The sequence below is a fragment of the Stegastes partitus genome, unplaced genomic scaffold (genome assembly GCF_000690725.1).
Source record: "Stegastes partitus isolate 25-593 unplaced genomic scaffold, Stegastes_partitus-1.0.2 Scaffold319, whole genome shotgun sequence".
Lineage (NCBI taxonomy): Eukaryota > Metazoa > Chordata > Actinopteri > Pomacentridae > Stegastes > Stegastes partitus.
The window spans coordinates 59,652-85,150 of NW_007578050.1; the positions used below are offsets into that span (position 1 = coordinate 59,652).

Here is a 25,499-nt window from a genome sequence, read left to right on the forward strand (position 1 = left end):
AAGGGAAACTCCCGCGAATCAGAAAACTATAAGGAATGCAAGCTGCACCTCCTTCATGAATGTGTCCCGACCGTCATTTTGAAAAGTTCCACAAAACAATCGCTTTAGGAAATACGTAAGTTTGCGAAGTATTGGGATCTACACCACAATTCCAAACAGATAGAAATACTTTATTAATCCCCAAGGAGAAATTTGGTTGTTACAGCACAAGATAGAATTACCACCACCATAAATACCAATAAATAGGCAAAAATAAACAATAATAAAATATAAAATGCAGAATGTACAATGTAAATGAGATGTCTATTAGTAATAGTTTATTAGATTAGCTAAGATAAACTGTGTCAGCACTACTGAAGACAGAGTGTGTTTATGTGTGACACAATTGTACAGACACACTATGCAGGTTCAGCAGTTGCCATTGGTTCGTTTTGTGTTTGAGAGGTTCTCGACAGCAGAACAAGCACAAGCTGCTGCTCAGGTTACATAAGAAGCAGACACAGTAGCTCTGTGTACTGCGCTGCTCCAGCTGCCCAAGCACTATCTCTTTAAATGAAAAAGAGCTGCTCTGCTCTGCGTGTGTGCATGTGTGTGTGGAGGGCAAATTACGAGAGAGAGAGAGAGAGAGGGCTACGCTGTTATGGAGGACTAGGCGATCGAAAAACACAACAGAGAAGCCCTTTGCTTCGTTTTGGTGTGCAGAGGGGGCCGTGTATCGGTCGCCCACCCCCCTCCCCACTCCCTTCTTTTGCCTAATTTTGATTTTGAATCCGAGCATTCTTCTTGTGTCCATGGGCTCGGGTGGGCGCATCTCTGGCTTACCGACAGGACGCAGGCTGCCTCTTAATAATCATTTATTTCGCCCTTTTTGCGCCGCAACGTCGGGAGAAACGAGATCAAGAGGCAGCAATAACAACGTGCTCATCATGGATTAATGCCCGAGCGAATTTTCATCTGAAAGGTAGGCTTAAGGGATGCTGCGAAAAAAGGCCGAGCAAGGAGAATGTGTACATGGGTGCAGAGTGTGAGCGAATGTGTCTGTGCTTGCGATGGATGGTGTCCGTTTATGGCACCATCCACGATGCAGCTTCGTTCAGACAAGGCGGAGGAGACTGCAGAGATATTGGGTGATGTGGGTGAAAGAAGCGGGCTGTTCCAGCTCTTTGTGTATGCGCTGAGGCCTTTGGGAGAAGAGCTGATCAGACGCATCGAGCTGCGTCTTATTAACAAACACACTGACGTCAGCGTCTGCCAATGACGCAACCTCTTTGGTTCTCATTTTTTCAGCAGTGTGATTTCCTTCTTCAGTCATTTTTATCGGAGTGTTTTCTGTGTTTTGCTGTTTTTTTCACGATTGATGCTGTGTCAGCCGGTTCTGTCTCTGTAGGCCCAGTGATGTGTTTTTGAATTACAGATTTCTTAAACAGGTCTAATTTGGAGTCAGGATGTTTGAAAACGTAGACATTTTTGTTTGTTTGTAGGATTTAGAAAAGAGTTTTATAGATTTGAACAGTTTGCTTGCAGAACACGAGTTTGTAGTGACTGTGGTGAGGGTATATATGGTTAAAACTTCTAATAATGCAACTCAGGTGTGTTGTTGGATTCTGCTCACTGAATGTCCACATCTTTTTAGATTAATTGTACACTGTCTCAGCTCAAACTGGAATAATAATCATCATCACAATGACATTATTATTATTATTATTATTATTATTATTATTATTTAAACAAAGCTCCTCCACTAAGCAGATAGATTCAAAATGGCAACTGGTGCAGTTTATATGAAGTGATTTTGTGAGTGTGCATTCCATCAATTGGGAAAGTGGCTTTTTCACAGAGTTTTCTGACACTGCAGTCTTTATGTTTGGACTTATAGTAAAGAGTTGTGAATGTACAGAATGGCAAACTCACACAACTTTGTGTGGAAATAAGTGATAACGTGTTTAACGTAGCCAGCTGTCAAGCCACTGAAAAGAGATCTAAATCCAAAAGCCAGCACAGGACTGTTCGTTCAAAATTTCAAAGCTTTGGTTTGTCTCATGCACTATTGCCTGTTATATCAACAAAGATCCAAAAAACAGTGCACTACAAATGTTAAAGAGACGAGGAATTCATTTGTAATGCTGACATTTTTAAAGGTAGTGGCTTTCAAACTGTTGATTAAGACCAAAAGCATATTTATCATTCCATTGATCCGTGAAGACATGAAATGTGTGTAATTTTAAATCAGAGAGAATGAGCTTTAAGAGAGTATGAATTTAATCTTTAATAGAGTTTTGAGGAGGCTGTACACTAGAACTTGTGTTGTTACTGTGCAAAGAGTGGTTGTGTTTATAAAGTTCTTGCTGGTGACAGAAGCAGCCAGAAAGTGAGGAAATTCTGCTGCTCTCAGGGGTCCAGATACATAGTGACAGAAATAAGCCGCTAAACTAAGTTATTACAAATGAGAGTGGGACATCTTCCAAGCTGTAATAAAATGTGCTCCAAATGTCCACAGAGGTGGTGCCATTGTACAACTTAAAGTCACCAATATAACATCCTGAGATCAAAGTTTGTCTCCCAATATTTTTTCTTTAATCAACAAAAAAAACCCCACAAACAACAAAAATAACAAACAAACAAAAAAATTATATATATTTAGTGACTATTAATTTAGGCATTTCTATTACAGTTATTTTACAGTACAGAAGCAAGAGAATAAAAGGAGAGCAGAGTGAGATGGGAGTGATATGCAACAAGCAGCAAGTACTCCAGGTGGACTCCAATGTAGTATCTTGCTGTTCATGTTTGGCAATTTCTCTCCAAAGCCAGTGGGGCAGTCCTAGTAAACAGTGCACACTCCATTTGCTATAGATGTTTAAAAGCTCTCAAACAAATTAGTTAAACTTTAAACTGTTTTGTGAAAGTGAAGAATAAACAGAGTGCATGCAGGGATACTTGCCTACCACAAGAAGCACACACACACACACACACACACACACACACACACACACATTCAGCTGCCAGAACATTTGCCTGGAATGGTGTGCACCTGGACTGTTGTGACTAATATGGATTCTGTCATGGCATTAGTCATGTCATAAGAATTAATGCTCAAGTACCTAAATACCAAAATTAAAAAATTCCAGTCATTCCCTCATATTATTTTCACAGTGTTTACATCCTAAAATGTTACTGTTACTTTTTGAGAACTGGGACAGCTGCATCTGTTTTAGCTGTACTTCACAGACAACTATAGACTTCATGTAAAGATAGATGAGCCCTCTAAGACATCACCTATAGGTTTCCTGAACGGCCGTTTCAAAGCTCAATGTGTCACCAGTGTCACCATCTTGGCAGTACCTGACTCCTCTTAACTCTTAGCACACCCAAAAATAAGCAAAAACATGGAGCATGTGTAAAGCTAAAGCAGGCCACACAAATGTCTCATGGCTACGAGCTTTACTGTGGTCGTACTGAACTTGTACTCATAGTGACCATGCCCCTAGTTATGCATAACTTTAAGTTAGTGCAATTGTTGTGAACGGGATACCGGTTTTACACCAGGCTGTAAACATTCTGCAGTAAAGGTTGACAGTTTAACATGGGGTGTGTGTGGATTGATTCGCTCTTGGAGCAGCTTCAAGTGGCCATTCAAGGAACTGATGGTTTTTTTCACCTCTGTAATAGTTAGTTGGGTAGCTAGTTTTAGCTGACGTAGCTGTACCTCCTGGGTCCTGCTGATAACAACTGCAGGCTACCGACATTACTAGTGGTGTGTATGTGTGTGTGTGTCTGTGTGTTTGTGTGTATATTAACCCACCGTGTGCAGTTGCCGATTTGTCTTCCAAATGGTCTTTTCACAATAAAAGAATTTATTACATGTATCACATAGCTGGGCACTGCTATACAGCCAGAAAAACATGGTTGTTATTTTATTTTTGGCATAATACTTTTTTAACTAACAGCATTGTTTTTTTATTACTTGACGGCTCCATCCCATTTTTTTCAAATAGAATTGTAAAATAGGTAGTTGATGTTGAAATACATTGAATTGGGCTGGGCGATATGCCGATATAAAAAATATATTGATACAATTTTAAACGCGATATGTGTTCAAACTCACAGTATGAGTGTATTAAGATTTCCAATTGCCATTACCGTTGCCATGGGGACTCGTCGACTTGGGGCTCCATTGATACTGGCTTTTTATAGTTGTGGTGCACGCGCTTAATTCCAGGTGAAACTATTCCGAGTTGATTAAACTAACTCAAATCCACTGTTCTGGAACCGGAAACTCAGAGTTTCCTATCTCAGAGTAGATCAATTCAGAGTTCAGGATTAGACTCAGAGTTTGTTGAACCTGCTTTGTGACATGGAGCCCTGGAGGTCTCTGCACCATTGACTGTATCCGAAAGATGTCATCAATGTAACATATGTTTAGTTATTATGATAATAGACTACAGCACATTGCAATACAAATATTTACTTGTTTCACACAGCACAGGGAGGAGGATTTGTAAAATGATCTTTGCACATGTTTTCTATCAGCAATTAAGTGCACTGCTGTTATTACTGCAATGAGTGTGTCTCTCTCTTTTCTGAAAGATTCACAGCACTGAAGCATACAAAGTAAAACACCCCCAACAGCAAAAAATACACATACAGTACAAGCATCACTGAACAACCTGTTAAAAAAGAAAGTAGTTTTGTAAATAACAAATTGACCACAGAATCACAGAGTCCATTCAGACAGAAATAATGGTAAACAATCTTTATCTTTAGTGCATGCAAAGTTGTATCTTCAATACTTAAAGTTTACTCTCCTGACAAGTTTAGATTACATTCTTAAGTTTACTATTCTCTGTTTGCATTCATTACTGTTTTTTGCCATTTATTTCAGTTTTTTATTTCGTTTTAGGTACGTGTACCTTGATTGTTTTGTTAAATAGCTGCTGGTTGGTCTATATGAGAAATCACAGATAGCCAATGTTTAATATTCTGGAAATAGCAAGAAAAGCTATATGCAGCGAGCTATGGACTAACTCCGCTGAACAATTTAGAGAGCTCTAAGAGTTTTGACTGGTATGACTGAAGATATCAGTTCAGTCCTCATGCTATTTCATGTAGAAGCATAGTTACACATTTTGGAAGAGTTATCGAAAACTACAGATCTGAAGATCACATACCCTAGTATTTTTATTTCTTGAAGGAAGTCTCTCAGCAGCTGAATGGTGAAAGTTCCCATAACAGTGGAGCAGTTGGGTGCCCATTCCCAGAAGTACCAGTGGAAACTGTGGAGAATTATTTGACTAGTTAAGTTGGCACGTTTGATTGTCCATGATGTAGCTCAACTGCTTGCAGCTGGCAAAGGGACTGTCTACCATTAAATGGTGGGCATGTCATTCGGTGAGTCCTATACAGAGCAATAAACAGTAGGAGATTTAAAGGGGAATGAGCAGGGATGCCCTCCCTCTTGTTAACTTGTCACCCCCCCAACCGTACGTGTGTGTGTGTGTCTGTTGCAGCAGGGAAGTGATCCTATAAGTACATTCCCCTGTTAAAAAATAACAAATCACCATCTCGGTTTACCAGTGCAGGTTGTGACAACTCTAAACTATGAAAGCAAGCTTCCAGGCCGTTCACCTTGAAATCTTAAGTTTTATGTTGTTTTACATGATTAATGCTGCTGGCACTGACACTTACGATACAATAGCTCATGAGATCCTCAGTCATCATCCAAATGCAGGCGATGAGTCTCGAGGCATATGGCTTCAAAGGAATACCAACACTGAGAGAAAGATAAGATGATCAATAAGGTACCGATCCAAATTTTACCAACACAGTTTAAAACTACAGCAACAGGGCACATTTATAAACATTTCTGAAAATGTGCCAGGTTAGCTATCTTAGCTTATTTTTAACTGCAGTCTTTGGACAGAAGTAATGACAGCTACAAAAGACAAATTACATTAAAATAGCAACAGCAATATTGTACATATAGCCAAGAACACTTTATAATACCACATACAGTACTTTTAAAAAAGATAAATATACCTAAGATATAAAACAAATCATGCCTCAGCTCTTTTGAATATGCTACAGAGTGTGCTCACACACTTCTTTATGAAGATAACCTAGGTCAAGAAACTTATTTCTAAGATAAGATAAGATGAACTTTATTGATCCCCCACCTGGGAATTTATACGTTACAGCAGCTGGACACAGATAAGGCATGAAAGAAGCAGGACAAGAAAGTACATAAGGTTAAAAAGTGAAGATATCATAATAAAGGTCTAATAGAGTCAATATAGTAGGCATGATGAATCTATGTGGATATGCAAACATATGACAGTGAATTTACATATGGATAGGTACAGCTATGACATGGTGACAAGGTGTGTTTACATATGATTATGTACACATATGACTCGATGAATTTACATATGAACAGGTATGGCATGAAGACAATGTACGCACAATTCTATTACTGCAGTCAAGATGTTAGTGAGGGAAAGACCAGTGTTAAACATGATGTTATTACACATGAACAGCTGTAAGAGAACAGTGTGATATCTTGTTCATACAGTAACAATTGGTGATGGGTGTTTTTGTTCCTGTCAAGGGTCTTCAGAGCAACTGTACATGTTTGAGTGTAGTACACGAGGCTGGTGCCCTTCTAGTCAAACAGTATGACAAATATGACAAGATCATGGCATGAAAACCCTGTGTTGAGACCTTAGTCATTCAGTTGTTTCTGATATAGCATCACTTTGACAAACTGAGCTTCGTTGAATGCATACCTTGGTCACTTTTTCATTAAACCTTCAGCGACTATTTTACTAGGTTGGTACTTGTAGAAGCCATATTCATTCATTCCAAAATTGTTGTGTTGTATGCTCCATGCCACTAGGGGGCTGTATTATATGTGACTGAGGTTACATGGTATCAGCAGAAGTAGGGCATTTAATCAAGGTAAACCCATAGACTGTATGAAAGATGGACGTAGCAACTGACCCTGAAAGATGAAGCCAACCCGGAAGTGTCAAAAACCTGCAATATCACTATATCCGCTAGTTGCTGGCTCCAAAAAGGCCTGGCTCCCATAGACTTGAATTGGAAAAGAAGTGATCACAGATCACGAAATACCACATTCCTGCAGCTCAGGATTTTTTTTTCATAGTCAAATCCAGAGATCAGGTGGCCAATCTGAAAATAAATCAATACTGAATTTTTAAAAATCGTCAAAGTTTTGCAGGGCAAGGGGCGTGGCTGGCTTGATTGACAGTCGACAGCAACGATGCAGACGAAGCGAGCAGAAGGCGGTAAATGTGGGCGGGCAGAAAGGGACTGCCTCTCAATCCATCTGACCAATCGCTGCTGCTATGGCTCCGCCTCCCTCTGACGGTTTTTGCGTCACTGGCTCCAAAAATCCAAGATGTCAACCAGGAAGTAGCAAAACCCTGGCTTCATTTTCTCAGTGCAGAAACCAACAGGTGACGTCACGGTAGCTACGTACATCTTTTATACAGTCTATGGGTAAACCCAGAGGCAGGTGTTGCTCATTTGGGGAGAAGCAAACAGTTTTTTGATTGCGCCTGTATATGGTGAACAGCAATGTGCTTGTTATTTTGTTTCAAAATATATTATGTTTTAGGATTATATTTACATGTATGATTTATAAAGGAAAACAAACCTGCCATATTAACAACGTAACATGTGTTTTGCTGTGTCCGGAGCACACTGGACGCATGTCCAAACAAATCCCTTAAGCAACCAGTAGTGACTATGAACAGGACTAAGGCACGACAGTACTAACAGCATTTCTGTATCACTTTCAACACAGCACAAGTCTGAACTGCACTCAGTCACTTTAATGGATAAACATGCACAAGCAATGGTACTTTGTGTAAAAAGCCTTTTCTACATTTCAGTACCAATATTTGTTCAGAAACATCAGAGTGCTTGGTGTGACAATACTTACCAATAATGAATGAATGTAATCCATTTGAATGTATTTCGTTACTTCCAGCTGAGTTTATTAAATACCTGCAGTACCAGGATCCAGAGAGTCGCACCCATTTATGCATGGAACAACAGCAGTAGCTTCAGTAATTGGTTATAATTATAAATAATCCCTGACATGAAGACAGGATCAATTAGGATCTAATAGTAAGTCACACTGTGAACCTTCACTTCAGACTGATGAGTTGTCACACAGGGTTACAGCCTACATCTACAGTTAAATCATTTGTCACAGACAAATCTTAGGCTGAGCTCTGAACTGCATCATAGCTCTTGGGAGATTTTTATTTTACTCTAGGTAAATTAGTATTCAGATTATCATCAGACACAAACAGAATTTTTAGTGTTTCGGAAATCATAAATAAACTAAGCTGTTAGTTATTTGGACAGTTTGATAAGCTGCTGTTTGTTTAAATTTAGTCTGTAGGTGTGTTGTTATGTATTTTACATCATTTGGTGTATTGTCCAATCTTGGGTGAATGATAAATTTTGCATGTATATCGCAGCTCTCACTTAAATGATCAGAAATGTTTGCTTTAGAGCAGCAATTCTAATCATTAACATTAGTGTATAACATCGGGGCAATGTGTGTTTGCAGTGCTCTGCTTCCACTCCCTGCAGGAAATGTGGGCTTGTTGACCACTATGCTTTCTTCTTTTTTCTCTCTGGCAGCTTTTAGAACCCCAAGTCATGCCTGCAAATCTAGGCGCTGATGCTGACCATCCACAGCTTGTGGATATGGCAGGCATTATGAATTGTAAGCCTGACACTTCATGGTGTTGAAGCTCAAACCAAGAGTTAATAGCTATAGTAGGGTACTAAAGTAGCAACAAAAGTCAGTTCAATACACACACTTGTACGGTAATTTCTGGTTTTCTATTTAGTCAAATAGCATTTAAAATGACAAAAGCATGACAACAGACTCTCTTAAAGATAGCTTATTATAGCTTATTTAACCAGGTATCACATTGAGGTCAAAATTTTCAAATCAAATTTCAGTCAAATCAAATCAAAATCAGAATTTACACCAGGAATCACAATGTCTGGTACTAAATAGAATATAAGAAAATCTCAACTTTATTGTCATTGCAACAAAAGTGCAGTCCTTTTTGTAATTTCCCAGCTTTGTCTGTTGCATCACTGCAGAGGGACTTGGAACAAGTGGTTGTTGACAACTCCTTATGACTCCAGGATGCTCATGAACTCAAACCCACCTGCCTCTTAAATCTTAACTTAAATGTAATTCAAGTGATCGAGTGGTTAGTATTTCCTCTAGGATTTTTTTCAACAGTGGGGGCAGGCCCTCTGGGGAGCCGTGGCGACGTAAACAAATGACATTTGACAGCAGATTTTACTTTTACAACCTATTTATTGAATGGCCAGTTGAAAATGTTTTTAAAGGCTGAATGTAATTTTTTTTTAAATAAATAAAACAATAAAACTAAATAGAAACAATAAATAACAATTTCTTGATGCGGCTGTAGAATTAGTAGCAAACTTTGAACCCAGGCTCAGAACAATTAATTTTTCTGGGGTTTTTTTTAGTAGAAGACCTCTAAGACTCTGTTGTAGTAAAATTCTCCGAGAGGTGGCCGCTGATGCTCAGCAGCATACATGCTGCAAGGTGATCCCCCTGCAGCCTATTTCTCCAGTCAGTCTTCACCCACAAATAGAAACAATAATGAGATTGTTTCTCTCAATTTCCTACACCCCAATCATTTTAAAATTATTTCTAGTTTGTGTCTGATATTATTTTATTAAATGTTATTATATTGACATGTATATTATACAAAAAGATCAGAAAGGAAAAAAAGGTTCATGAACACTCACCATCATCAGTGTGTCAGAGCCATGAGTGGACCCGACTATTTCTTTCAACCCAAGTAGAGTCCAGACGATAGCTTCCCTTTAGCTTCTTCTCCTCTACTCTCATCTCTCTGTCCTGCTCCTTCACTTGGCTCTCCCCCTGCTGTACTCTGCTCTCCTTCACTTTGTTCTTCTGCTCCTCCCTGCCGAATGTTACTTGTCTTATACGTTTACATTAAACATTAACGCTAAATCATTTACACTCACATCACATCTGATTACAGTGTGAACACTATTTTTTACCTAACATCATCATTTATGAGTCAGTAAAAGGCTAATGATACCTGACTAGCATCATCTTCATCAGGTGTCTTTCGCGTCTTAGAGAAATATTTGAACAAGCTCATCTGAAGATGCAGTCAGCAGTTCCATCACGGCGTGTAGATGTTAGCTTAATGCCATCAGTTAGTTTACTCACATGAGCGACACTGAGTTGGCACTGGGGCCAATTAACTTAAGATACATTACATAACGTTAGCTGGCCATCAATATTTTTCAAATGTCTATTTAACTTTTAAATCCATTATGAGTTACCTTAAGCTAATATGTCTACCTTTTCTCCGGTAAGTTGCTGCCTTATTTCCAAGACGACCCTCCTCTGACTCTGACCTGGAGCCTGGTGCTGGATGTGATGTCACTTTCAAGGCTGTGCTCTCGCGAGGAATTAATGTTGTATTAACCCCCCAAAGAGTAGAGACTGAGCAAGATAGTTATCTGTAGTTTACCTTAGCACTTGCGAGTACTGACCCAGTGCAGGACTGTGCTGTGAAGGTGGAGACATGTGGCGGTGGTGTATTTGCGACATAAAAAAAAAAAAAAGAAATTTGACAGAGTGGCGGTTAGGATTTAGGAATGGCAGCCCGCCACTCCTAAATGAATGTAGAGGAAACACTGGGTGTTTACAGATGGAAACAGCTGTTTGCACTGAGCAGCACCTGCATACTCCAGTGGTAAGAATAAAGATCCCAGAGGAAACAAGGAGAAGGAAGAGGGAATGCAGAGCTGTAGCAAAGTGTCAGGAGAGTAAAAGATGGTACAAACCACGGGTGTCTCCTGAGCTGAAGGACCTGCTGAACAAGAAGAGGCCCCAAAGGAGATCCGGTGAGAGAGAGAGCGGCTGAGGAGGGTCCGAAGGGAGCTGAAGAAGAAGATCAGGAAAGGCAAGGACAGCTACAGGAGGAAACTGGAACATCACCTGACAAAGAGGCAACACCAGTGAAGTGTGCAACGGTCTGAAAACCATCCCAGGCCACAGCAATGGTGGAAGAAGAGGACTGGAATCTAAAGACCGGAAATGGGCAAATGACCTGAATCTGTTTTTCAACAGATTTGATTCAGGCTTCACTCCCTCCCCCACCAATCCTGCACCCTCCTTACATCACTCACCCCACCCCCCACTGACCTCAATAGTCTCCCCCTTTCTGTATCTCACTTTCACTCACCCCCCACCCCTCCCCTCAGTCTCTCACTCACAGCTGATTAGGTCTGATGAGGTGGTCTGCAACACCGGGGCTCCACAGGGGACTCCGTTTCTCTTCACCCTTTAGACGTCAGACTTCACATACAACACTGCCAGCTATCATCTCCAGAAGTTCTCTGATGATGCAGGCACCATTAGAAATGTATCAGACGGGAATGAACAGGAGTACAGGGGGTAATCCAGGACTTTTAGGACTGATGTGAGTTGAACCATCTCCACTTAAACACCAGCATGACATATGAGATCGTGATAGACTTCCACTGGAAATTGTCCCACGTCACACCAGTGAACATCCAGGGACTGGACATTGATATGGTGGGAGAGTACAAGTACCTGGGTGTTCAACTTATTAATAAACTGAACTTGCCAAACAACACAGATGTCCTGAATGGCCAAAGCCATCTCTATCTGCTGAGGAGACTTAAGTTCTTTGGAGTGTGCAGGACACTGTTGAAGACCTTGTATGACACTGTGGTTGGTTCTGCAGTCTTCTATGCAGTGGTCTACTGGGGATGTGGAAGCGCCAACAGGGATAGAAGGAGACTGAACAAACAGGTCAGGAGGGCCAGCTCTATCCTGGACTGCTCTCTGGACTCCATGGGTGTAAGAGGAGGACGCTAGCCAAGCTGACATCCATCATGGACAACACCTCTCAGACTTACATTAAGGAACACTACCACAGGTCCTTTGTTCCTTTTTTAGTCAGACTGTTCAACATGTCCATGATATAATTCTTGTGCAACTACTCTTTTGTGCAATAACATATTGCAGCTATGTTTTCTGATCACAGCCCTTCAGGTGCAACAATTTCCATCATGTAACACAGTTGTTTGTTATTCAAGTTTTTCCAGAAACAAAATCATTTTTAACACAGTTCCCGCCCTAACCTCTTCCAGTTTGCAACAGCATCATTTAACTCTGAACTCTGTTGTTTTTTTTGTTTTTTGTTTGCAGCCTTCAAGTGTAACAGTATTTATGTAACACTGATATTCTCCCTGTAGCTTTTCAAGTTTCAAAAAAATCACAAAACTCTGTTTTTATTGCTCAACAACAGCTATATGGAAACAGTGCTTTCTCTTTCTAGCTCCTTCAGATCAACAACAAAACACTGTTCTCTTACAGCTTTTCATGTGCAGTAACATCACGGTACCACTGATCTTATGTCTAACTAACTTTTTGAGTGCAGTAACAGAAATGTATCACTACTACAACAATTTCCCTGAGGTTTGCACCAAAGGGATCAATAAAGTTCTATTCTATTCTATTCTATTCTATTCTATTCTACTATTTCTTATTTTGCTTCTTCCAGCCTCATTTGTATCTTGCTGCTGTAAATTTTCCTGATAAGGGATCAGTTTTCTTTATCTTGTCTTATATTTCTGAAACTGATATTTCAGTTGGAAAACATTACATATTTTACTTGAGAATTCAAGGACTTAACTTTGAAAACATTAGAAGCATTTAACTGTATATACACATAGAATGTTAGCTCATTTACTTATGAGGTAGCAATGCTGGTTAATGTAATATAGAGATTTACAGAGAATAAGAGCAGTCTTTAGTGACAACATATAACAACTGCCACTTTTTGCTGGCAGTTTAGCAACATGTGAGTATGTTTTCACATAAAAAGAGTAGACGGCATATTAAATTACCTTTATCTCTATGAGTATGATAATGTGCAACCATAATGCTTTCAACACAGTCTTGTGATATACATTCTTATCTTGAAAGGTGAGACGTTTTTTTTTTTCTTAACCTGCCTGTTGTATTTGCTTCTTATCTGAAAGTGTAGAGGTTTGTTTGCACATTAACCTACAGAATGTGTCTGTGATGTTTATCTAAAATTGTTTGACAGCTAACTTATGCGACTGTTCATATTGTTTCAGTGGTTATTAAAATATTATATGTTGCATTTGCTTAGGAGCTGTGCTTATAGGCAGTTGTTTTTGGAAGCATTATGACCTGACATTCAGTGCTTCTCTCGGGTGTTTATTGTTGCAGTTCCACTTTCCTTTGTTGTGAATAGCAAGTCTGTAGTAAAATTTAAAAAGCTACAACAATGGAAAAGAAATGGTGTCCCAGCATTGGCAGCATTTCATTACATGGGCGTTGTTCAACCTTCAAAAAAATAGTCCGGTACATAAGATAAACTCAGCAAGAAAGCAGCTGAAACTGTATATCCAGAGAAGCAGCTGCTGTCAGAAATGTCCTCACCTGTTACATCTTTTGGCCATCTGGAAAGGTGCCAAGACAGGACAGACTCCTGAGAACACTTATATATGGAAGACACCTTTAAAAAGTCAGTATCCACGACTCAGCCTAATGATTAAGAATATTTTGTGGCTCAGTGGTTAGCAGAAGCAGAAGATCCCCGGCCCGGTTCACGTCCCGGTTAGGACATCTGAGATCTTTCTGTTACGCCTTTTCCACCAAAAAGAACCAGGTGCCAGTTCTGTGCCGGTGCTAGGGCCAGTGCTTAGTTGGTTTAAATCTGGCACTTCCAAGGAGCCAAGTTAGAGCCATGCCATAGTCACGGGCCGGCATACGTAGCCGTTTACCGAACAACGCTCGTGCCACACGGAAGTCCACACAGGACTCCAGCCTTTTTTTTTTACCTTCCCACCTTGTCACAGAAAAAACATATGACTTGCTGAACATTTTTCTTATCGATAGACTCTGAAATTTAGCGATATTCCCTAAACGTCCCACATAACAGGCTGCACTAGCTGCTTTTGGTGGCTGCGGTGCTCAGACCAGTGTGTGACCAAAAATGATTTTAACAAGAGTAAACTAGGACATCCTAATGTCATATTTGTCCAAAATGAAACCGTGTGATTTTTTCTCATGTGGTAGGTGCGCTTCATTTTTCATGAGAAGACCACATTTCTAAGTGTAAATACCAAAGTACAACAAAGTTATAGAACTACTGTTTTGTGATAGACTGGTGACCTGTCCGGGGTGTCCCCAGCCTTCACCCTGAGTTGACTGGGATAGACTCCAGCCCCTCCTAGTGAGGATTAAGCGGTGTATAGATAATGGTTGGATGGATGGATACAGGACTTACACCTTTTAAAGACAAAAGCCAAAGGAAGAAACACTTTAACTTTATAAACAGGTCAGGGTCTCTCATCCCTTCCAGCCGTGGCAAAACAAAAGAAGTGAAAACAGAGACACTTAAGCTTTGTTGACCAAAAATAATACTACCTCTCACTTCTCACTGTGAATTATATTAAAGGGTATATCTTTTTGTTCTTAGCAAAGACAAAGATTAAAATTTCTGTGTGTCAGTGAAGGAGAGAACTTTGCAGAGGTGCAGAGCATTTTTAGTTTAATTTGGTGGTAATGGTCTCTGCACAAGTTTAAATTGGCCTATACACTGCTAGCACACACTCTTTAACATATTATATAGTTAATATATAAAATATAAACACAAACAAGAATAATATGCATGGAATAAAACAAACAATAAATGCAAAAAGAATCAGTAACAAATATTGCAGAAGAATTTAATGACAGTCCAGTGCTTATCTGTTATTACCTGTAGAAGAGAAAAAAATGAAATACATGGAAGAAAAAGCAGTGTTGTTCCCAAACCATGTGAGTTAGACTAGATGGTAAATACTTTAGTTGTCATTGATAGTCACAAATGGTTTCTGCCCCATCATTGCTAGCAGTATTGATAATCTAAGTCTTTCTCCTTCTTGATTTTGACTGGTTATGAGAAATAAATGACATTGATTAGCTAGTGGTGTTCTAAAGGTTCAACTATTTTTAATAGAGAACCCAAAACAAAACAATAAAAAGCTGTGTGCTGATGTTTTCCACACTGAGGATGTCAATAATCCATCCATTATCTATACACCGCTTAATCCTCACTAGGGTTGCGGGGGGGCTGGAGTCTATCCCAGCCGACTCTGAGCGAAGGCAGGGGACACCCTGGACAGGTCTGATGTCAATAATGAACCTAATAAATAGAAGCTGCCAGTGCAACAACACCTGCCTCTGGACACAGTCCCTTTCTACCCACTAGGGGTACCAACTGCCCTGATGTGGAAGAATCAAATGAACTCACCATAATTGATGGGAATTCACAAATGATCGGCATCCTGTATTACAGTATTTTAAGGAATTTCAGATTGTAAAAACTGATGCAAATTTCTACACTTTTAGTCAGATGCTTGAGACCAGTAGTGTTTTAAGTAAGATAAGACAAGATAAGATAAGATAAGATAAGATATGCCTTTATTTATCTCACAGTGGAGAAATTCACATCGTTGTTAGCAGCATTACACATAGAGATACACACACATACTAGACAGAAAAATGTACATATAAATATGAAAAATAGTGCAAACAAGTATAAAAGTACACATAAAAGAGAATAGTGCAAACAGAATATGAGAATGGGCTTCTGAATGGAGGTATATAAAAAAGATATATATATATATATAACATAGGGAATAAATATATACTAATAGTAATAATAACAACAACAACAACAATAATAATAATAACAATAATAATAACGATAATAACAATAATAAGCAAGTGCTGTTTCCAATTTATGAAGTAAACCAAATGTTCCTTTTTGCCGTGATTCAGTTTTAATCTTCAGCTATGGACACACATTTCCAGTGCATCTTTTCATTTATCCTAATATAGCACCAAACAGAACTATGTTTTGTTTTAAGTGAGCATCTCATTGCTTAAACGGGAAAAAAGGGAATGGTCTGTTTACCTTGTATAGTGTGCATCGTTATTTTCCTATTATTATTTTTGTGTTCAATCTGTACTCTGAACTACAAATGGCCTACGATCACTCACTTCCATCATGCAGCATTCAGAAGATTTGTCTATAGCTGTTTAGCCTTGGACAGTTTTCAGGATTATTTAGAAAGTTAAACTAGCACATGGTCCAGCCATGACCAGTGGTAAGCGCTATGAGATGACTTGTTGTTGTAAATATGCGCTATACAAATAAAATTTAATTGAATTGAATTGAATTGGTGTTGAGTACCTTCTTGCCAACTGAGAACTGCCTATAGCTCATAGGTCTTGCTAAAGGGAAAACTTCAAGGAATTGTAAAGCTTTCTAGGACAAAATATTTTTTGAAATATGATCTTCATTTATGATTAACAATCTAAAAACAAACATGAGGGCTAGGGCTGGGTCATATCATACCTTGCATGGTAATACCGGTGTAATGTTAGGATATGATATGAAATTGAAATATCGCGATAAAATTTGAGTGAAACACACATGCGAAGTGCTGTCGTTTTAATGCACATGTAGCGAGAAGCATGGTGGCGACCGAGGAGGGCGAATGCAGCGCATCAACTAACACGGTAGGGCTGGACGCAAATTTCTGAATATTTGGTTGTTGTGGTGGTATCCGGAGAGCAATTTTGTGACCCGAACCGCCACCCGATGGTGGAAAAAGAACTGTGACTGCTATCCTAAACTTCCACTTCCACCCCGTTGGTCTGAATATTCACCCACTGCTATACATTAGAAAATGAAAAAAAAAAAAGGTGGTATCTGGCTCAGATACCACCAAAATCCCTTATAAGCATTCTTTTGCCTCGTCAAGCAACACCTTTTCACTGTAAACCTGAAGTTGTGGTATTTTGAATAAAAATAGCATCATGTCTTAAACTTCCGTCATTCTGGAGTAACAGAATGCCTGGCATACATTCATTCAGAGAGAAGTGTAGTCACGTGTGACCCGCCCCCAAGAATTGTGATGTGGATTTGATTGCTTAAGCCTGAATGATGCAAACTGAAATTCAAATTCGCTTTATTGTCATTGCAACGAGTACAAAGAAAAGTAAGATGCAAGCCTTTCAGTGTAAAAAAAATAAATAAAAATACAACATTATATATATATGTCTCTATATAAAGGTGAAATTAAATAATAAGCACGAACACGTGTATATTGCACAGAGTGGATATGGCACAGAGGTTGTGGCAGTTGCATATTTACAATATATTGCACTTATTATGATAAAGAGGCAAATGTCAGATGATTTGACTTTGAAACAGACTGAAGAGGCTTGAAAAGGGGCTAACTAGAAAGAATCTCATGTATGACATTTTGCATAGACAGGCCTGTCTTAGTGAGGGAAAATGCACAGGTCAACGTCCATTGTGTTTTTCATTATAAGATGCTATGAAGGCTAGACATTGAAGTAAAATGTCCTCAATTTCCGAAATGCTTTTTAATTAAACATAGCAATTTTATGTTTTCTGAAGTGTAGTCTGTTTATGTTTGTGGAGATAAGAGTGTTATTTGTCATGACTTGGATGTCCTCATATATTTGATTCTATTGGATCACACTCAACAGAGCTTACAGATGCTTCAGCATCCTTGTCTCACATTCTGACATATCCAACTCTGCAATATGACATAATAGATTAGAGAATGGAAAATAGAAGGTTTGCTATAGCTGTGCATTCATTACCACATGAAGTATGTGCAAAATGTTATTTTGGAGTGGCCTGTGACATCTGAGTCAATGTTTTTTTGTTGTTCGTATCCTGATGGGTTACCCTGACATTACTCTGAAACATGCATTTTAAAAATGTTGCTTGCTTCAGCTGCTATAACTGACAACCCTATTATGTAATGAATGAACCTTGTTTATGCTACGTGAAGCCAGAGCCAGTCTTTATCTGCTTAGGAACCAACAACAAGTACTTTGATATAGTAAAACATAAAATGCTGCCAGGTGTGGCCATGTTGTATATGTTTTTAATAAGAAATTGACACTATGTGCATATAAGTAGATGCATATGTTGCAGTAATAAGGCAGCTAGATTTGTTAGTGGAATGGGACAGATAGATGATTTTGTGTGTAAAGCCCGATAGCAGCAGGTTACATAACTGAGTGGTTTAAGCCTGTGAGCTGTTCTCCTGCTACTAATACAATGAGGTCAAAGAGAATAGGCTAGATGAGGCCAGCATTCATTTACACTATGTTGTTTTTTCACTTGCATTTTATGTCCAGCTCTGTTAAATGTAAGCACCAAAAGAGAGGTTGCCTGTTCAAACAGCAACTCTTACTCTTTTGTTTGGTGACGGCAGCCAGTACCAACTATTTCCTGTAAAAATTGTTAAACAGTGCTTCTTTTTTCTGTCCCAATATTGTAGCACACTACATTTGAATCTTCACTCATTTAATTTGGGACACTCGTTTCAAATGAAGGGAAATAATCAAATCAAATATATCAGACTTCTGATCAGGAGTTGGGAATTCTCAATTAAATTGATCTAGGTCTATACTCATAAGGACAACAACTTTGAAATGAAATCATTTATTTATCTGAGCATCTACTGACAGACAATAAATGAGGATGAATGGTAACCAAGCAATTAACAGTCTGAATAAAGCAAATGATTAAAAATGAACTTTGGAAGATAAAATAGCAATTTAATGATATGAGTGATGATGAAAGAAAAGAATTTGGTTAATTAGGCTGGGACTATGAGCATTCGTAATGGTGGTTCATTCCCACTGTTGCCGACCATTTGTTTAGAGGGAGTCCAAAGGCAACTTTGGATTGTTGGGTTCTCTGTTTCAATTTGTGAGGTCTATACTTTACGATGTTAAGCACTTTGTGATGATATATGTTGTAAACTGTGCTATACAAAAAAAATGACTTGACTTGACTTAAACAAATTTTAGATATTTTCTCTAAATATCCTCATTATGAAGATAACATCAACTGATGTGACTAAGCAGGATTGAAGGCGGTTTTTGTTTGCTTTATGTGTTTACCAGTCTGGATACACACTCGTCATAACCCATGTTGTTGGGGCCAGGGCTTCTAATGATAGACTGCAAGTTGGTTTCAACTGAGGCGTTGTGTGGTTACCAGGCAACAGGTTCTCTTAGACTCTGTCAGCTACTCTGTGAGTCTGAGTAGACCTTTCTCAGTTGTTATACCTACTGGATGTACTCTGGCAGTAGACAGCTCCACAATCCTGACATGACTGTGCCATGTACAAAAAAACAGATGAATATAAGGAATATGGGAGTGAATTACCTTGAGCACAACTTTTATGTCAATGGTCTGCATACCTTCATATTATTAATTTGTGATGGTGCTCGGATTTTTTATTTTAGGGCATATTTATTAGAAAAGTCAAAAACTTAGATTTAGATAAACTTCATTGAGCCACAATGGAAATTGTTTGATCACAGTAGCAACACAAAATAAATAATTCTATTAGAAGTAATCAGTAATCCAGGAGACAGTGGATGACACCAATCTTAACCAGGTTCCCACTCAAAAGAAAGGCCTGAATTTTGTTAAAGGCACTGGAGAAATCAAAGAACATGATTCTTATAGTGCCCCTCTCACCATCCAGGTGAGAACGGTCGTGCTGCAGCAGGTAGATGACAGCATCATCCATGAGGTTGATAAACTGAAGAGAAACTGAAGCAGGTCAAGGGCTGGGGAAACCAGGGGTCTGAGTTGAGCCAAGGCGAGTATCTCCACCACCTTTGTGATGTCAGTGCAACCGATCTGAAGTCATTGATCCAGCTTGTTGGGTCTGTGAGCTGCCACTGTATCCTCTTCAACTAGTCCTTGTCTCCAGATCTGAAGGCCTGCTTCTTCTGGTTCAGCAGATCCTTCAGCCGACTGGTGATCCAGGGTTTGTTGTTGGGGTAACAGTGAAAAGTATATGTTGGGACAGCTGTATCCTCACAGAAGTTGATAAAGTCCGTTATGCAGTCCGTCATGTCATCTATGTTGTCCCCAACATAGATGGGGCTGCCTGAATTAACAGTATTAGTAATAACCAAAATATTTTTTATGTTTCTGCAATGGTTAATACACCAGTATGTAGAAACTTGTGAACTGACATTGTATTTTTAATGCTGAAATGTGATATTGTAAATTATCCATGAATTTTAAAATTTAGGTTTTACAAAAAAACAGAAAAAATAATAAAGCACATTATTATTTCTTGATTAAGATGTCAAATTATTTACTTGCATTCCTGAACAGAAAAATTAGTTTCAGTGGTAGAATGTTATACTTGATTAATTTCTGACTTCTCAGAGAAGCCCAGTTTGCTGACTCAAATTTTGGTATAAAAAGGAGGATTCAGCTTGAAATTCCTCACTCCTCTTCAAAATGGTAAAACATCAAGAGCTCACTGAAAATGAAAGAGTCCACATTAAAGCATGATGCTGGATGGTCTCTGAAACAAACAGGGAAAGACATAAAGTGTTCTCACAGTGTGGTCAAGTATGCTTTGGAGTCAGTTGCCGAGACAGGTGCTTACAAAATGCGTCAAGGAATAGGAAGTAAACAAAAGCAGATGTCAGACACCTCAAGATTTTAAGTGCAAGAGACAGAGCGATCACCACTGCTGATTTTCAGGCAGAGATGAATGCGTCTAGATCAGAGTCTGAGAAAGTCTCCAGAATGACTATAAGCAGACGACTGATGAAACAAGGCTTCAAGGGAAAGAGTAGCTGCTAAGAAGCCATTATTGAGACTTGCAAACATCCAGAAGCATCTCAGATGCCAGGGAGCACAAACAATGGACTATTGGTGACTGGAAGAAGGGACTCTAGATGGATGACTCCAAGTTTGAACTCTTTGGTCATTCTTGTGGAATAATCATGGCAACTAGACCTGCTTGAGGTTCCTTGAAGACGTTTCACCTCTCATCCAAGAGGCTTCATCAGTTCTGACTGAATAGTAGGGAGTTCCAGATACTTATATCCTTAATGATCCATTAACACCTAAGTTTCGGTTTCAATTGGGGTTTTTTTGCTCCTCCCCCTCGTTATGTGAGTTGTTAGTCCTCCCCCTGCCACAATGGGGTTCGTTAGGGTCTTTTGTGGCTAGGTGTCGATGTGGTTTCATTGTCCTGGGGAGAGATCTTAGGACTGAGTTGTAAACAGGTGAGAGGTGATGCCTCAGACCTCTGTTGAGGGATGGTCTTTCCAGTTTGACATAGATGGCCTCTTTCACCCCTCTCTCAAGGAGCAACAAAAGTGAATTTGTATTGTTGACCATAGACAAGATATTCTTTCAGATTTTTTTTCATTGGTAGTGTTCTTGCCCTATCGGTATTTGAAATGAGGTTTTACACTTTATTATTGCATTATCTCTGACTCATATTTATCTTTAAGTGAATCATGAATGTTAATTGTTGATACTGGAGTTCTGTTTTTTTGTTTTTTTTTAGTAGGTGATAGAGATGAATGATTGCTTTGGGCTTCCAGGATTAAAAGTGTACAGGGTTGTTGTGAAGTTAAATATCAGGATTGTGCAAGAGCGGCATGTGTCTACATGGCGTTGGTGATCATTTAATGATTTTGTTTGCTTCCCATTGGCTGTCAGATTTGTAGTGATTGTAATATTCCAGCACTAGTGGATTTTTAAAAATTCTGTATGGTATTAAGGCAAGGTTGGAAACTGAAGTGCTTTTGCATTGATTTTTTTCTACATTCATCTATGACTCTCAATCTGGATCAATTTGACTAAATACTGAAGATGATTTTCTCAGAGGTAATATTGAAAGTTTGGTCCTTTAGGCCACTATGTGATTTTTTTCTTTTTAATGTTTATATGGAGATTTTGACTTCTTTGTTTTTCTAGCAGAAGTGTGAGAACAAGGAGTCAAGTGCCTGGTTTTGTTGAGGGTTCTGACCCACATTCAGAGTAACACTCAGGAGAAACGGAGTTAGAAAAATTAGATTTATTGCAGATATTGGAAATGTGCAAAGATGAGCTTGATCCAGGCTGGGACCGCGACGTGGGTTTTGTGGACAGGTAGTACGGTGATGAATGCAGTGGAGTGAGTGAGAAGCAGAAGCGTTACCAGTCGTGATCAGATGAGGAAGGGGATGGAGAAAACTCGGGTCTGGTGCAGGTAGGTTGTGGGGAACCACATGCGAGGAGCAGGTACACGGGAAAAACCTTTAGAGAAAGAGAGAAACAATTATTTGGAAGCTCAGGAAGAAGCATGAGAAAAACTCGGGAGGAGGCTTGACGTTACCACATAGGTGAACACTCAAGCAATGAGTGACTGGCAACCAGCTCCTTATATCCAGGGAGTAACGAACCTGATGAATCACAGGTGTGTGAAGAACACACCTGCAGGGAATGAGCCTCAGCACAGCAGGAGTCCTCCAGGACGCCCTCTGGTGGAAACCTGCAGGAGAACACAAACACAGCCCAGAACCCCACTCCCTGACATCAAGTCAATCAATTTGTCACTGGTATTGTTGGAGGTATTGAGAACAGATAGCTAGTTTGTGGTAGACTTTAAATTTTACTGCAGCCAATGAGCAAATGTGGAAGGTTGCCCAGTATTTAAAATTGTCTTCTATTTTTTCTTTATTATTACAATTATTATTATTATTATTATTATTATTATTATTATTATTATTATTATTATTAATAATAATAATAATAATAATAATAATTGTCTTCTTTTTGAATTTCTCCATTAACAGCACTTTAAAGCTTCACAATGTTTGCTGCTGATCACATGGACAAAAAACGGCCTTCTGGTGGAAAGTTCTGTCAGCAGGTGAAACTAGATTTTGTGTGATTTGGCAATAATGACCAGAAATATGTTTAAATGAGAAACAGTGAGGCCCTTAACACCAAGAACACCATACCTACTGTCAAGCATGATGACCATAGTATGATGCTCTTGGGCTGTTTTGGTGCCAGTGGAAGTGGTGCTTTACACAAAGTAAATGGAACAATGAAGAAGGAGGATTACCGCCACATTCTTCAGGAAAACCTAAAATCATCAGCCAGAAGGTTGGGTCTTGGATGCAGTTGGATGTTCCAACAAGACAAAGCCCCCAAACATACATCAAAAATGGTAAAGAAATGGCTAATTTAGTCCAGTATCAAGTGTTTTGACTGGCCTCCACAAAGTCCTGACTTAAACCCCATCAAGAACCTGTGGACTGCGATAATGAAGCTGTGTCACAAAGCTTATTTAGTTTAACCATGCCAATTATGTCAAGAAAAGTTGTCAAAGGTACAACCAGAAGCTTGCCAGAAGCTTGTACATGGCTACCAAAAGTGCCTAGTCAGGGTAAAAGTGACCACAGGTCGTTTAACCAAATATTATATTATATATTTCTCTACATATATTTCTGTCCTAGCAGATTTTGTCATATTTCTAGAAGACCTGTAAATAAATCGATAAAAGAATTCAAAATGTATGATTGTCTTTTTGTGACAAAGATGCATGGGTTATAGGAGGTGGAGTTATAGGAGTCTTGGAAACCCCATGCGCTTGTAAACATTTGTTTATGGGATATTTTTATTTATTACCATCGAAATATTTTGCAATTCTGAGGTTGTTATGTATGTTTCCTGTAGGATGAATTATGTCTGCCATATCAATTTAACTGACTCTGTGGTTACAGTATGTCACAAAATTCACACATTTCTGCAAATGTTTTATTATATCGTTTTATGGGACAACACTGAAGAAGTGACACTTTGTTATAATGTAAAGTAGGCAGTGTACAGCTTGTATAACAGTGTAAATTTACTGTTCCCTCAAAACAACTTCATACACAGCCATTAATGTCTAAACTGCTGGCAACAAAAGTGAGTGTCTTAAGATTCTCCCACTAGTTAGGAAAAGTAAGTGAAAATGTCCAAATTGGGCCCAAAGTCATTTTTATTTTCCAGCAGTGCCTTAACCCTCTGGGGAAGGGAGTTCACCACAGCTTCACAGGTCGCCACTGGAATCCTCTTCCACTCCTCCATGACGACATCACGGAGCTGGTGGATGCAGGACAGTGGTTGTCTTGGAGGTGTGTTTGGGGTGGTTATCATGTTGGAATACTGCCCTGTGGCCCAGTTTCCAAAGGGAGGGGATCATGTGCTGCTTCAGAATGTCACAGTAAATGTTGGTATTCATGGTTCCCTCAGTAAACTGTAGCTCCCCAGTGCCAGCAGCACTCATGCAGCCCCAGACCATGACACTCCCACCACCATGTTTGACTGTAAGGCAAGACACATTTGTCTTTGTAGTCTTCACATGGTTTCCGCAACACACGCTTGACACCATCTGGAATGACAGCCATGCAGACCAATTTGATGCAGTGTGCAGTGTATGGTCTGAGCACTGACAGGCTGACCCCCCCCTTCAACCTCTGCAGCAATGCTGGCAGCACTCATACGCCTCATACAACCTCTGGATACGGCGTTGAGCACGTGCACTCAACTTCTTTGGCCGACCATGGCGAGGCCTTTTGTGAGTGGAACCTGTCCTGTTTAACCACTGAATGATCTTGGCCACCGTGACATTGCTTAGTTTCAGGGTGTTGGCAATCTTCTTATAGCTTAGGCCATCTTTATGTAGAGCAACAATTCTTTTTTTCAGATCCTCAGAGAGTTGACTTTTTGCAATAGAGTTTGTCCATTCTCTGTTTTTATTTTCTCTCCATCTCCTTCCATTCCGTTCATCTGATGGCAATTTCACATGGCACTTCATGTTTGAATGCACACCTTGGTCACATTTCTGTAAAAGTGACATTGGCAAAGTTGGACCTAGTACATATCACTTTCAATACAACACGTCTGAACTAAACCGTCACATTAATGGATAGGCACGCACAAGCAACAGTCCTTTAAGTTGTTTGAAGTGATTTAGGTAAGGATTTTTCCACATTTCAACTTCAGTATTTTTCTGAAAACCTCACAGAGACACAAAATACACAATTTGTGGGCCAAAATCCCAACACCCCTTTTTCACGCACTTTGCTTTACCATTTCAAATTTATTAAGCAACAAAATGGAATGTCTATATTAAAAACACCTTACTGCAATGAAAACAGACATCAAAAACCTCAAGAATATTGATACATTTTCCCCACAAGATTTTAACAGGAGCTGAAGTTTGTCTCCTCCAGCTGTTAGGAATTATTGCTTTAGAGTTTGTTACTAATACCTGCATCTCCAAAGGAAGATTAAGTTGTTATATTTATGAATCATCGCCAAGAGATAATGGAGAAAGGATCAGTGCAGACCAGAATCCAATGGCATATCACACATTGTAGGTCCACATCAAACAGGTGAGTGGTCACACAGAATGGTATTTTAATTTTCAGTTGTTTAGGACTATTTCTTCATTGTGTATTA

General features: G+C 39.2%; 1 protein-coding gene across 1 annotated transcript in view; it reads left to right on the forward strand.

Moving 5' to 3' along the window:
* The first annotated feature begins 622 nt into the window (after positions 1-622).
* fbxl16 (F-box and leucine-rich repeat protein 16) overlaps positions 623-25,499 on the forward strand; it is a 65,259-nt gene continuing 40,382 nt past the window's right edge. The window contains exon 1 of the mRNA XM_008283552.1: positions 623-961. The gene's annotated coding sequence lies outside the window, so the exon portion shown is untranslated. The remainder of the gene's footprint in view (positions 962-25,499) is intronic.